The 13,151-nt window shown below is 46.6% G+C and overlaps 1 protein-coding gene across 1 annotated transcript in view; it reads right to left on the bottom strand.

Annotated features, from left to right (window-relative positions):
* KCNIP3 (potassium voltage-gated channel interacting protein 3) overlaps nt 1–13,151 on the bottom strand; it is a 783,111-nt gene that overhangs the window by 710,842 nt on the left and 59,118 nt on the right. The gene's annotated exons all lie outside the window — the stretch shown is intronic.

Genomic DNA, 13,151 nt, shown 5'->3' with positions numbered 1-13,151 from the left:
ATGCAATTGCCAGCAGTGTCGTATACAGCATTGATAAACATCACAGATAATTTTATCCTTGATTAATGCAAAGGACTGGCTGAAACGGTCTGTTCTGTGTCTCATCAGGTTGAAGCAGCGACTGCCCCAAGTTCAAAGGACCGCTGCCATGATCTGAGCCCTGGAGACTGGATCCTGGTTCGAAAGCATGTGAGGAAGTACTGACTTGATGCTTGCTGGGGAGGTCCATATCAGGTGATTCTAGTGGCGAATACAGCTGTAAAGTGTGGAGGCTTGCCAAACTGGATTCTGCCTCGCACACCCGCAGAGTTTCAGGACCCTCGGAAGAAACAGTTCCTCTCTATGAAAAAAATCCAGTTGTGGCTGCGAGGTCACTGGAGAGGACAAGCCAAGATGTGAGGGTTACTGGTGAGGCTGGTCGCCCACAAGAGCAAGCTGAGGGCGGTCACACTACACAAGGCCCAGGTACTGACTCTGAGGGAGACCGTAACATTGCGAGCAGAACAGAGTCAGACTCAGCTACAAGAACTGGTGTGCAAAGTGATCGGTGCAGAGAAGGAGAGCAGAGGAGAATCGTGGACTGAGACAGAAGAGGCAAAACCGGAGACTGGCAAAAGAAAGATCTTGCCCTTGTGTCTGAAACGTCTGAATGTGAGCTACATGACGCAGAGCAAGCACAAGAGGGCCTGAGGAGATAGAGTAGAGCAAGAGTGCCCTGCCAGAGGTAAGCTGCCCCAGACTGGAGCCATCTGATCACCGATACAGAGAACAGTAGGGACTGGGAGACTGAAGTCTTTGCAAGTAGCCAGCAGAGTCCCAGAACTGAGCATTGAAATTGAAATATTAGTTCCTGGAATAGAAGCCAATGGAATGTTGACAGTGACTGTGCCATGACCTCCGATATTGAGTAAGGTGCTGGTTTGCAAGATCTGTCTTTCCCAACATTCGGATACCAGCCACTGGCTCAGGATATTACAGCAGTTCGTCTTGAGATTTTACAGTGTGTTATTGATGAAATTGGCTTAGAGCTTGTGAGAGACTGTTGAATAAATGTGAACTGTCAATAAAACACTTGCTTTAAAAAAGATAACCTAGGCCCAAGTGGAAGCAGAATAAAAGAAGAAGAAAGAGAACTAAGGAAGACTTTTGAACTGTGTAAATAATTGTGCAATCAACTTTGAAGTGATTTCCAGGACTCCAAGGAGTTGTAAGTGAACATTTCTGAACAGCAATCAGAAGCGAAGAAAGAGACTTTGCAATGATTCTCTTGCTGTGCTAAGTCAACTCAGTTAAAAATGGTGTCTGGAAATCTGGACCGTAGAGCAAAGTGCGTGATAGGTACACGTATAGTAGGGGTGACAGTAGTGATAGCAGTAGTTATCATAGTCTCTGTAAAAGGTTCAGATGATGCAGAGGTTGAGGGGGTGGGAGTGCACAGGACATCCCCACCTGTTACTTCTAGCAAAAAAAGGGTACAGTAGGAGCAGATAGAGCTATGCTAGATCAAATTAGTCGCATGTTGAATGTAGATTTGTCTAAGGGTGATTATACATTGAATGCCTATGCGAAATTATTGTATGAGTATGTGAATACAATGGATGTGAGGGATAGATATTCGTGTATGCAGTTGCCTCCGTCTGTGGAGGAGGGTATCAGTTATCACCACCTTCCATTGACGTATGGCATTACATGTAGTTTGTTGCTCAGTATGTTTTACGGTAAGGGTCACTATGTATATTATTTCTCCAACTATGATGTAGTGCTTTCAGAAGTTCCAGCTTATAAGCACCTGAATAAGTAGGATTATTACAGGCACAAAGAGAGAATAGGGAAGTATTTCATACTACTGTTACATTAGATACGGCTTATGCTCAGGGCCGGACTGGGAACCAGAACCGGCCCTGGCAAAATGCCCGGCCGGCCTGCCCCCCTCCCCCCTTTGGGAGGAGGGGTGGGGGGGGGGGGTCGGGGTTTGACCGCGCTGTGCCAGGGCCGGTTTTCGGCCGTTTTTGTTACAGGGCCGTTTTTGCAGCATAGCTGCAAAAACGGCCCTGTAACATAAAACGGCCCCCAGGGGCCCAAAACCGGCCCCCAACCATGCGGCCCACCGGGGGATTGCCCGGTGTCCGCAATGGCCAGTCCGGGCCTGCTTATGCTCATTGTTATAATTTGATGTGCATGCTAGCTGATGTAGAGAAGAAGTTCATAGATCAAGTAGAAGATAGACATACGCAATTAGCCATCAAATTTATTAGTAGAGAAAGGAAATTTGCGTGGACCGAGGAGTAGTTGGACCACAAGGCGAAAGGGAGTTAGTCCAATAGCTTTGGATGTTTAAAAGCGAGAAAAACTTTGCATTAGACTGGTACATACCTACTATAAGATCTTTGTAGGACAGAGCGTGTGTGATCACATCTTCACAATTGAAGCCACTTCGAAAAAGTTTTTGAAGGAAGCGGTGCAAGTGGTGCCAAATGTGTATTTTGTGTATGGGAAAAATGCATATGTGGGGCTGCCACTGAATTGGTATGGTACATGCTATGTGGCTGTTGTGTTTCCTAAGATTCACCATGTTGAAGATTTGGGCACTTTGGAAGGTGGATTACACCATAGAGAGAAGCAAGGTGCAAGTGCAGGAGAGATTGTGGAAGACATATTTGGAGCAATTATACCAAGTTTGGGAGTAGTCCTGAATGATTTCAAGATTACAAGGTTGTCAACCATTGTGGATAAATTGTCAGCGACCTCAGCTCAGTCTTTATTGCTGGCGGATGGGGAGATGGTGTCAATACGAGCCATGGTGATGCGGAACTGCTTTGCTTTAGATGTATTATTAGTAAAGGAGGGCGAAGCCTGTAAAATGTTGAGGGTAGAACACTGCTATACTTATATCCCAGATCATTGCAAGGATCTGAGAAAGTATATAAGTAACATAATTGAGATTCACCATGAGTCGCATGACTTGGCAACTGGAGGAGTTTGGGATAATGTTTGGAAAGTATTTGGAAGGCAAGGAATTTGGTTTGCTAACCTTGGTTAGGGAATCCTTAGTTACATTCTGAAGCCTATCATCATAGTCGTGGTTTGTATGATCCTTTTGGTCTGAGTAGTAACGGCCTACAAACGGCATAAGGTAAGACAGGTTAAGAGATCTCTTAGAGAGCGGGAGAGGAGAATGGAGAGACTGCAGGACAATCACTATGAGAATCTCAAAAGTCTAGAGAAGTTCAGGCAGGGAAGAACGTCTACCACTTCTATTTAGGTCGGCTCTCTCTACAGGGAATTGTGATTGGTTGTGATGACACTTGTCATCAGAAGGGGCGACTGATGGAGCATGATTGTGCTCTTCCAATTGTAGGGGTGCATCATAATCATGAGTAGTTTACATCTGCATTTATTCTTTTGTCGTATTAACTTGACAGTAGAATGTGTACTGTAAATGGAGGGAGCTGGGCATTAAGGCATTACGGGATCTAAAGGATGCAGAAGGGATTATAAGTTTTGAGGCATTACAAAAGAGCTATGGTATTCCAGATAATCACTGGTTTGCCTATACCCAGGTTGACCGCTCCCTGAAGGCCATTAAACCAAAACCGCCTCCCCCAGAAAATAGTCCCCTCCTGGATGCATTGTCCAATGGATGCAATAAAATTAAGCCTATATATAACATCCTTCGTGCAGAGATCCAAGATGATGTTGATAAAACAGAGGTTGCATGGTCCAATAAACTAGGACACCCGAATGTAGATGTTGACCTGGCTATAGCATTGAACAAAAGAATATTTAGAGCCACAAACTTAAGAGCTCAACATTATAAAACGGTGTTCAATTTATACTATACCCCGGCAAAATTATATACATGGGGGGCTAGAGCGGATGATAATTGCCCAAGATGTGGGGGGGGACAAGCAGACCTTCTACATATGTTTTTCTCTTGCACTCTCTTGACCCCAGTGAAGAAAGAGATCGAAAGATTATGGGAGGGGCTGCTAGGTCATAAGATCGATCTATCCCCTACCCTGATGATCTTGGGCACAGATTCGAATTTAAACTTGGGCAAGGAAGAAGAAGCATTGCTGTTTATTTCTGTAGCCATCCTTAGGATCTTGATTTCTGCAGGGTGGAAGAATACTGTTGCACCATCTTTTCAAATGTGGTTATCCAGGTTCCTTGGTATATATAATATTGAGATCTGCCTATATGAATATAAGAGGGGGAAAGTACGGGACTTTGGAAGAAGGTTCTGGGCCCCGGTAACTAAATGGAGGGAGACTCATGCAAAAGACGCATAAATTGCTACTCTGTATATTCTGCTGTTTTATATATTGGAAGTATAATCATGTACCCTGTCTCCTCTTTTATATATACTGACGGTTTTATATGAGCTTTCTATATCAGGAATCTTAATTATTTATCTAATGTACGTCTGGATTAAGTATTTATCTTTTGTATTTAATGAACATGCGAATTAATTATTAAGCCTGTGTCCTGAATGATCTAAGTATGTATTTTTAAATTTTTTTGTGATGTATTTTGACTCCAAATAAAATATAAAAAAAAAAAAAAAGAATGTGTACTGTAAATGTGAAAAAGTGATGTGCTTGGTGTATTTTTCATGTAAGCATGAAGAAATAATTATTGCAATACACATGTGGTTGGCTGAAAACGTAAACGTGTAGAATTGGTGTATGAGGCTTACAAATATTCACGTATTTGATGTGCTCATGTAACGTGTTGATGTAGAGATGCTTAGTAAAATGTTCCTTTATATGTGGTTTCATAAGGCCTATGTGCCTTACTCTTATATTAGCCAGTTGCTGTAGGCCTGATATGTATTCTCCCTGGAAGCTCTCATATTAAATTTAAAGGTTGAATTTCATGTGTATGTTGGATTTGTTCTTTTCTCACGTTTCTGTTGCAAGTGGAGAAATTCACCTTTGTTAGTTAGAATAATGCTTTTGTTTTAGGAGTTATGCTCAGGGAGGAGAGGAGAGGATACATTTGTACAAGGAGTGCTGATAATGTGAGACCGTGTTCTTTCTCACTGGAGAAGGCCTGGGAATCAAGGTCATCAAACCAAGAGCTGGGAGTATCGAAACTGAATGGAAAACCACCTATGAGGAGGCACCCAGCGGGATGAGGCGATTGGATGATACCTAATAGGTGTGTTTTATGATTTGGTGTTTTGAATTAGGGACAGTGCCCCGGGGTTGAGTTACAAGAGAGGAGATCGATGGAGAGGAAAGGAGCATCTTAGCTCTGTAGCCTTAGGCTACTTGACCCATACAACGGGAGTGCACTTCTTAGGAAGTCTTCACATGCGGACACCTTTTCCTAACTTGCCTGGGGAATGCTAAGTAGAAATGTCACATTAGCAGTAGTGTTGGGACAGACTAATGGTTTATACTTATGAACCTTCAATGAAGTCTGATATTGACATGGGGCACTTATTGCCTTTGTTCTGGTATTGGAATGTATCAGGCTTATCATGATCCAGCGACAAAATTTTGCATGCAGATTTGGCTTTGTATTAGTTCCGATGTACTTTTACAACCTCGTATTGAGGTGTCTGTGTGTCCAGTTATTTTTGGCTTTGTAATCAGCCCACTAACCTAGAAACCTGAAGTCTGATTCTTTGGAGTCATGATTCTTTGAGCTTGTGAGTCTGACCTAATGAGTTATTTCTCCTCTCTACACTTCTTAAGCAGGTACAAACGGTCCATTGACTGAGAAATCCAGAGTACATTGACTAGAGGGAACCCGACCCCATCATGATGCTGCACACTACTTGATCTACAGCCAGGTAAAATGGACAACACACTAACTCAGGAAGTCTGCACCTACCAAAATATGCTTACAGTAACGATATGTATGGTAGTTGTTGATATCCTGCTCTCAATATTGTTGAAAGTCTATATTTAGCACTTCATATTGCGACATACATCTCGTAGGAGACATTTTGATTTTGGTGGTTGGCCTGGCCATTTCAGTGGAAGGGGATAATATTGATTTGTTAGAAATTAGGTTTCTGGTTGGCTAGGGGATGCACCCAAGCCAGGCAGAATACACCACTCTAGTCAGGGCAAGTCAGTTACACATCAAAGATAACCTGTGCTCACCCTCTGGTAGCTTGGTGCAGAGCAGGCAGGCTCATTATCAGAGGCGATGTGTAAAGCGTTTGTGCAACACACTCACACGGCAACACCATGAATGCACCACAAAAGTCTTCACACAGCATTATATTCAAATATACATTAAATTGTACATATAACCAGGCAAAAACGACATGAATCATAAATACTGTGCACATTATGCAGTTACTCAAACAGTGGTGGCCAGCAAGGATCGGGGTGGGAGGGAAGGTAAAGAAAAAGAAAATTAAACTTGCCTCCACACGGAGTCTCTCCTCCGTCATCCCTCCACTCCAGCCAGAACACGAAGCACAACCAGGCTCCCCTAAGCCAATCACAACACTGCAATGAAGCCTTGTGATTGGTCTGAGCGCCGTAGTTCAGAGCTCAGACAGGGACTGGGGGCCTGGGCATATTCTCCACACAGGCTGTAATGCACCCTGGGCGGAGAACATGCAAAGTGTGCATGACTGTTTGGCCAGGCTGAGACGGCCGGCCAATCATTCATGTGCACTAACAGAGTGCCCACCACTCCTCCCCCTGCTCCTACGTCATCAGAGCAGCCTCATCCGCAAAGCTGCCACAGCAGGAACAAATAGAAGGATAGTATTAAGTTATCATTTTATTTTTCCTTTACTTATACTGCTAAAAAGCAGTGGGGCGACGCTCCTCAGCCTTAGCGGAGGAGCGGCCACTGTACTCAGATAGTACTCATTATCCTGAACAAGGCAAGAACAAAAATGACATATATCAGGAGTATTTTACAAGTAGTGCAGCATATTTAGGGACAGTAACCTATATGTCAAGAAAAGAACATGAATCACAGAAGGCAAACATAGGGCACAAGAACACCTGTGCTCCTACTAGCAGGGTTACAGTAATTTCTATGGGCTTCCACAAAAAAGGTATAATATGGAGGGCATAGATGCACCTGCGTGCCCACTACAAGCAGAACGATCATTTCTTTCCCTACAGTACGTGTACCTTCTGTTGTACCATGCACAGTACAGCCAAGAAATGACCCCAAAGCAACAAACTTCCTCAGGTTGGGGTCAGAGCCATGCCCCCTATTGTGAGTCCAATTTAGGAGGTGGACACAAGTTTGTGGGGTATGTTGGAGACCTCACTTGTTCCCTGGCTTTTCTTTAGTAGAATCCTACTGACCACGAGCGTGTGGTGCAGCTGTCTCAACACTCTCTCAGGGAGAATGCAAGACACCTCTCGCGGTCGCTTGCCTTTGCGCCCAGAATCTGCTGCCCAACAGAGTGCACTGTGCTGCCACAGGCGGACAGTACCTTTTAAAAAAAGGGGGTTCCTTGGCCGTCACGGGGGGGGGAGGAACTCCAGCAGGGATATCGATGGGCCTCTGGGCTGGTCCCGCCTGCTCAGATCACAGCCTCACCTAGCTGCTCTCACGTGACGTGGCTCTGGTGGCGCAGCACCACAGCAATGACATCAGATGAGACCGTCTTCCCTGGTTGCTCTAGTGATAGTCTCTGAAGAGGTGGCTCGCCGGGTAAACCCGTCCTGCTTGCGCGGCAAGAGCATTGTCATGGAACACGCCAGGGAATCTGAAAGAGGGCGATTGTTAGAACTGGGGGTCTCTAGTTGGCAAACCTTTGTCCAAATAAGGTCCCTTGCTTCTAGTCAGGGAAAGGGGGATACACAACTAAAATAACCCCTGCTTACCCCCTTGGTAGCTTGGCACGAGCAGACAGGCTTATCTCAGAGGCAGTGTGTAAAGCATTTGTGAACACATACAGTAACCCAGTAAAAACACTACAAATGGACACCACACCAGTTTAGAAAAATAGGTAACCTTTATCTAAACAAGACCAAACGACAAAAATCCACAATACAGTATCAAAAATAGGTTCTTCAATGGTAGAAATAGTTCAGTTCAATGCAAGTTGTGAATGCAACACTTTTCCAACAAAGTACCTTAGATGCGTCATGCAAAAACAAACGAATTGGTCGCAGGGAAGGTGATGCGCCGTTCCTTACTGTGTGGGGAGTTGATATGTCAGTTTCTTACTGCGTTCCGGTTACAATGCGACAAGATGGCACCTCGATGCAGTGCAACGATCTGGTGCGATGCAACAAAATGGCGACTTGGTACGATGCGATGTGATGATCCAGTCCGATGCGTGAACTTTTGCAGCCACACGGCAGGCGCTGCGTCGATGTTCTCAGTGATGCGTCGGGACTCGGTGCAGATGCGTCATGCTTTTCCCCCGTAGCTCAGCGATGCATCGGGTCTCAGTGCGGATGCGACACGCTTCTTAGTCATTGCTTCGCGCTTCTAGCTCGCAGCGACAAACAGTCTAGAGAGGTCCTAAACAGCAGCAGGCACCTCTCTGCAGGTTAGAAATCTCAGCAAGGAAATTCAGGGGAGTTGGTGGTGAAGTCTGTATCCCCGAGACTTCAGACAGGAGGCAAGCTCAATTTCAAGCCCTTGGAGATCTTCCTCAAGATGACAAAGCAAACAGCAAAGTCCTTTTCTCCTTTTCTTTGCAACAAGTAACCACTGCAGGCCAACCCCCAAACAGCACAGGGGCAGTAATCTTCCTTCAGCTTCTCCGGGTTCTTCTCTTTGGCAAAGGATCCTCTTGATTTCCCAGAAGTGATCTAAAGTTCTGGGGTCTGGGTCCCCCTTTTTATACACACAAATCATTTGTCTCTGAAGGCAGAGAGTGTCTGTACCCTGCCAAAACCAGTTCTGTTCTCTCTGGTGCAGCTTCCTGGCAGGAGGTGCGGACAGCATTGTTGAAAGCAGACCTGGCCCAGGCAGGTGAAAGGAAATCTCCTCCCCCTACTCCAAATTCAACCCAGGTCCCATTCAGCCCAGTCCTGACTCATCCGACTACTGGAGCTGTAGCCCTTTCCCAGCTCCTGTCACTAACAAGCCAGACATGCAATACACAAACATAGAAGAGGCACACTGAATAGTTAGGCAAGAAAATACTTACTTTCTAAAAGTGGTATTTTCAAACACAGAATGTTAAAATCACCCCCACTTAAAGATGCACTTTAACATTCTGAGTTCAGACATACTAAACTTTATTTTCCCATCTTGTTCCCTGGGTCACTTAAGTTTATAAAATGTTATAATCAAACTGCCCATTCTGGCCTATGGGAACAGATAGCCTTGCAATAGTGAAAAACGAAATTGTCTGTAATTCACTATCAAGACATGCCACACACACCAGGGCATGTCCTGCCTTTCACATACAATGACCCTGCCAACAGGGGTTCCTGGGGCCTCCCTTAGGGGTGACTAACATGCAGAAAAGGGAAGGTTTAGGGACAGGCAAGTAGGTGCACTTGCCAAGTCGACATGGCAGTCCCAGACTGCACACAGGCTCTGCAATGGCAGGCCTGAGTCACATTGTACAAGCTGCTTTTGTGGGTGGCACAACCAGTGCTGCAAGCCCACCAGCATTAGATTTATAGGCTCTGGACACACATGGTGCACTGTACTAGGGACTGACAAGTAAATCAAATAACCAATCATGGAATCACTATTCCACACAACAATTTACAATAGGGAGCACTTGCACTTTGGCACTGAACATCAATGGCAAAGTGCCCAAAGCATTTAGACCAGCAAAAACAGATGAGGCACCAGCAAAAAAATGGAAGGGAGACTCACGCCAATGGTGCCAAATCTAACATGTGTTCCCTCTAGCGAAAATGTGGGGAGACCTACCCACCCTCTTGGTAGTTCTCTTAACTAAGACAGAAACAACCGGAAATACCATCTGCATTGGCGTGTTCTGTACCAGGGCGGTGTTCCACCGTGAAGTCCATCCCCTGTTGGGAAATGGACCACCTCAACAGCTTGGGATTCTCACCCCTCATCTGCACCAACCATCTGAGGGGGCTGTGGTCTATCTGAAACCGGAAGTGAGTCCCAAACAAGTATGGTCTCAACTTCTTCAGTGCCCAGACCACAGCAAATGCCTCACGCTCAGTCCCACTCCACCTCTGTTCCTGTGGAAGTAACCTCCTACTAATGAAGGCTACAGGTTGGTGTAGGCCATTCTCATTCATCTCTGAAGGCCCAGCCCCCTCAACATGTTCTGAAGCATCTGTCTGTACAATGAATTCCTTTGAGAAGTTGGGTGCTTGAAGCTTGGGCGCCAGGCACGTGGCAGATTTCAGGGCATCTAAAGCTTTCTGACAGTCCAGTTCACTTTCTTGGGCTGCTTCCTGGAAGTCAGCTCTGTCAAGGGTACAACAATACTGCCATACCCCTTGACCAACCTCCTGTAATACCCTGTGAGTCCTAAAAAGGGTCTCACCTCTGTCTGGGTCTTGGGAGGTTCCCAAGCCAGAATGGTATCAATCTTGGGCTGTAGGGGTACCACCTGACCGCTCCCCACCGGTGTCCCAAGTACACCACAGAACCCTGCCCGATCTTCCATTTACTTGCATTGATCAGAAGGCCTGTACTCTGCAGCGCCTTCAACACTTCCCAGAGGTGGTGCAGATGTTCCTCCCAAGTGGCACTGAACACTGCAATGTCATCCAGGTAGGTGGCACTGAAATTCTCCAGTCCAGCCAACACCTGGTTAACCAACCTCTGAAAGGTGGCAGGGGCATTCTTCATCCCAAAGGGCATCACCCGGAATTGGTAGTGCCCATCTGGTGTGGAGAATGCTGACTTCTCTCTTGCCCCATCAGTTAAAGCGATCTGCCAGTACCCAGATGTTAAGTCAAATGTACTGAGGTACCGTGCAGCCCCCAATCGATCGATGAGCTCATCAGTTCTGGGGATGAGGTGTGTGTCAGTCCTGGTGACTGAATTGAGCCCTCGGTTATCCACACAGAACCGGAGTTCTGGCGTGGCATCCGCAGCAGCAGCCTTTGGGACCAAGAGCACTGGGCTGGCCCAAGGACTGTTTGAGGACTCAATCACCCCTAACGCTAACTTCTTAGGGACCTCCTCCTTGATGCAAGCTCTGACCCCGTCAGTCATTCTGTAAATCTTATGTTTTACTGGAGGACTGTCCCCAGTGTCTACGTCATGGACACACCACTGAGTGACACCAGGAGTCAAGAACAGATCAGGAAACTGTCCCAATAGTTGGCGACAGTCATTCTGCTGCTCAGGGGTCAGGGCGGTAGAGAGGCTCACACCGTCCTCTGACCCATCTTGCTCCTTGGCAGACAGGAGGTCAAGAAGAGGCCCAGTCTCCTCTTCCATCCCAGCATCTGTTGCTAAGAGCATGCCCACTTCAGACCTCTTCAAGTGGGGTTTCCGGTGGTTCAGATGCAGGACCCGCAAAGGGTTCCTAGGAGACTGCAAGTCCACCACTTAGGTGACAATAATATTGCTCTACACCTCCTCAAATGGTCCGGTCCACTTATCCTGGAGTGCTCAAGGCTTCACTGGGGCCATGACCCAAACTTTTTGTTCAGGCTGAAACTTGATCAGAGTGGCATTCTGATCATACCAACATTTCATCTCCTCCTGGTTAGCTTCCAGCTTCGCCTGAGCGAGTTGTCTGAAATGCCTAGTCTGGTTTCTGAAGGCCAGCATGTAGCTATATATATCCTGGGGAGGTTTACTGGGAGCTTTATCCCAGCTTTCTTTCACCAAACTCAGAGGTCCTCTTACAGGGTAACCATACAATAGTTCAAAGTGCCTGAACCCTATGGACTTCTGTGGCACCTCTCTGTGATGAAAACAGAAGGCATGGCAAGAGGACATTCCACTTACGCCTCATGGGTTCCTCAAGACCCATAATCATGCCCTAAAGGGTATGGTTGAATCTCTCAACCAGCCCGTTACCTTGGGGGTGGTAAGGAGTGATGAACTTGTAGGTTACACACAACTCCTGTCACAGGAACTTCATATACTTAGATATGAAGTTGGCACCACAGTCTGACACCACCTCTCTGGGGAACCCCACACGGGAGAAAATCCCCATCAACATATGACCCACCACAGGCCGTCACAGTCTGGAGAGGGTTGGCTTCTGGGTACCGGGTTGCATGGTCCACCAAGACCATGATGAACCTGTTGCCCATGGCTGTCTTGGGATCCAGAGGTCCCACAATGTCAATGCCCACCCTTTCAAAGGGGGTTCTGACCACATGGAAAGGCTGTAAAGGAGCCTTGTGCTTCTTCCCACTCTTACCACTTGCCTGGCAAGTCTGATAGGTCCTGCAATGAGCATCTGAAGTCAAGGGTGCACTTGTCAAGTCGATATGGCAGTCCCAGACTGCACACAGGCGCTGCAATGGCAGGTCTGAGCCACATTTTACAAGCTGCTTCTGAGAGTGGCACAACCAGTGCTGCAAGCCCACCAGCAGCATTTGATTTACAGGCCCTGGGCACACATGGTGCACTGTACTAGGGACTGACAAGTAAATCAAATAACCAATCATGGAATCACTAATCCACACAACAATTTACAATAGGGAGCACTTGCACTTTGGCACTGAACAGCAGTGGCAAAGGGCCCAAAGCATCTAGACCAGCAAAAACAAATAAGGCACCAGCAAAAAATGGAAGGGAGACTCACGCCAATCGAACCAAATCTAACAGCGACCTTCAGTGCTGCTTGGTGCTGGGTTTAGAAACCCAATCCGGTCATCAGCAATCACCCTTTAAAACACACTGGCACATAGGAGAATCGGGCCAACAGCCCCTTTTCAATGCTGTGGCCCCAGTATCACCAACCAGGTGGCACAGTCCTGGTAGAAGCGCCTGTGCCTAGGCACATAGGAAATCAGGTAATACGTGGCGCTGTGCTTGCAAAATGAGTGCAGGTTGAAAAAGTAGCTTTAATTGCCGGACTCAGCAATCACACTGGTACAGAATCTTTTATGGCCCTTAGACTCAGAGAGAACCGGGGGCAAGCCAACATGCCCCTGGAGAACACTAGTAAGTGCCCAAAGCAGGTAGCGGGCAGCAGGCCAGCACATAAAGGCAAGTTGCAAAGTGGCAGTCTCACCTTCAGCCCAACAATCATCAGGAAGAAGGCCAACACAGCAAAGCAGTCTAGCAAT

This window comes from Lissotriton vulgaris, chromosome 11 (genome assembly GCF_964263255.1).
Source record: "Lissotriton vulgaris chromosome 11, aLisVul1.2, whole genome shotgun sequence".
Lineage (NCBI taxonomy): Eukaryota > Metazoa > Chordata > Amphibia > Caudata > Salamandridae > Lissotriton > Lissotriton vulgaris.
Note: the sequence above shows the minus strand (reverse complement) of the source record. Positions and strands in the feature narration are given on the sequence as shown.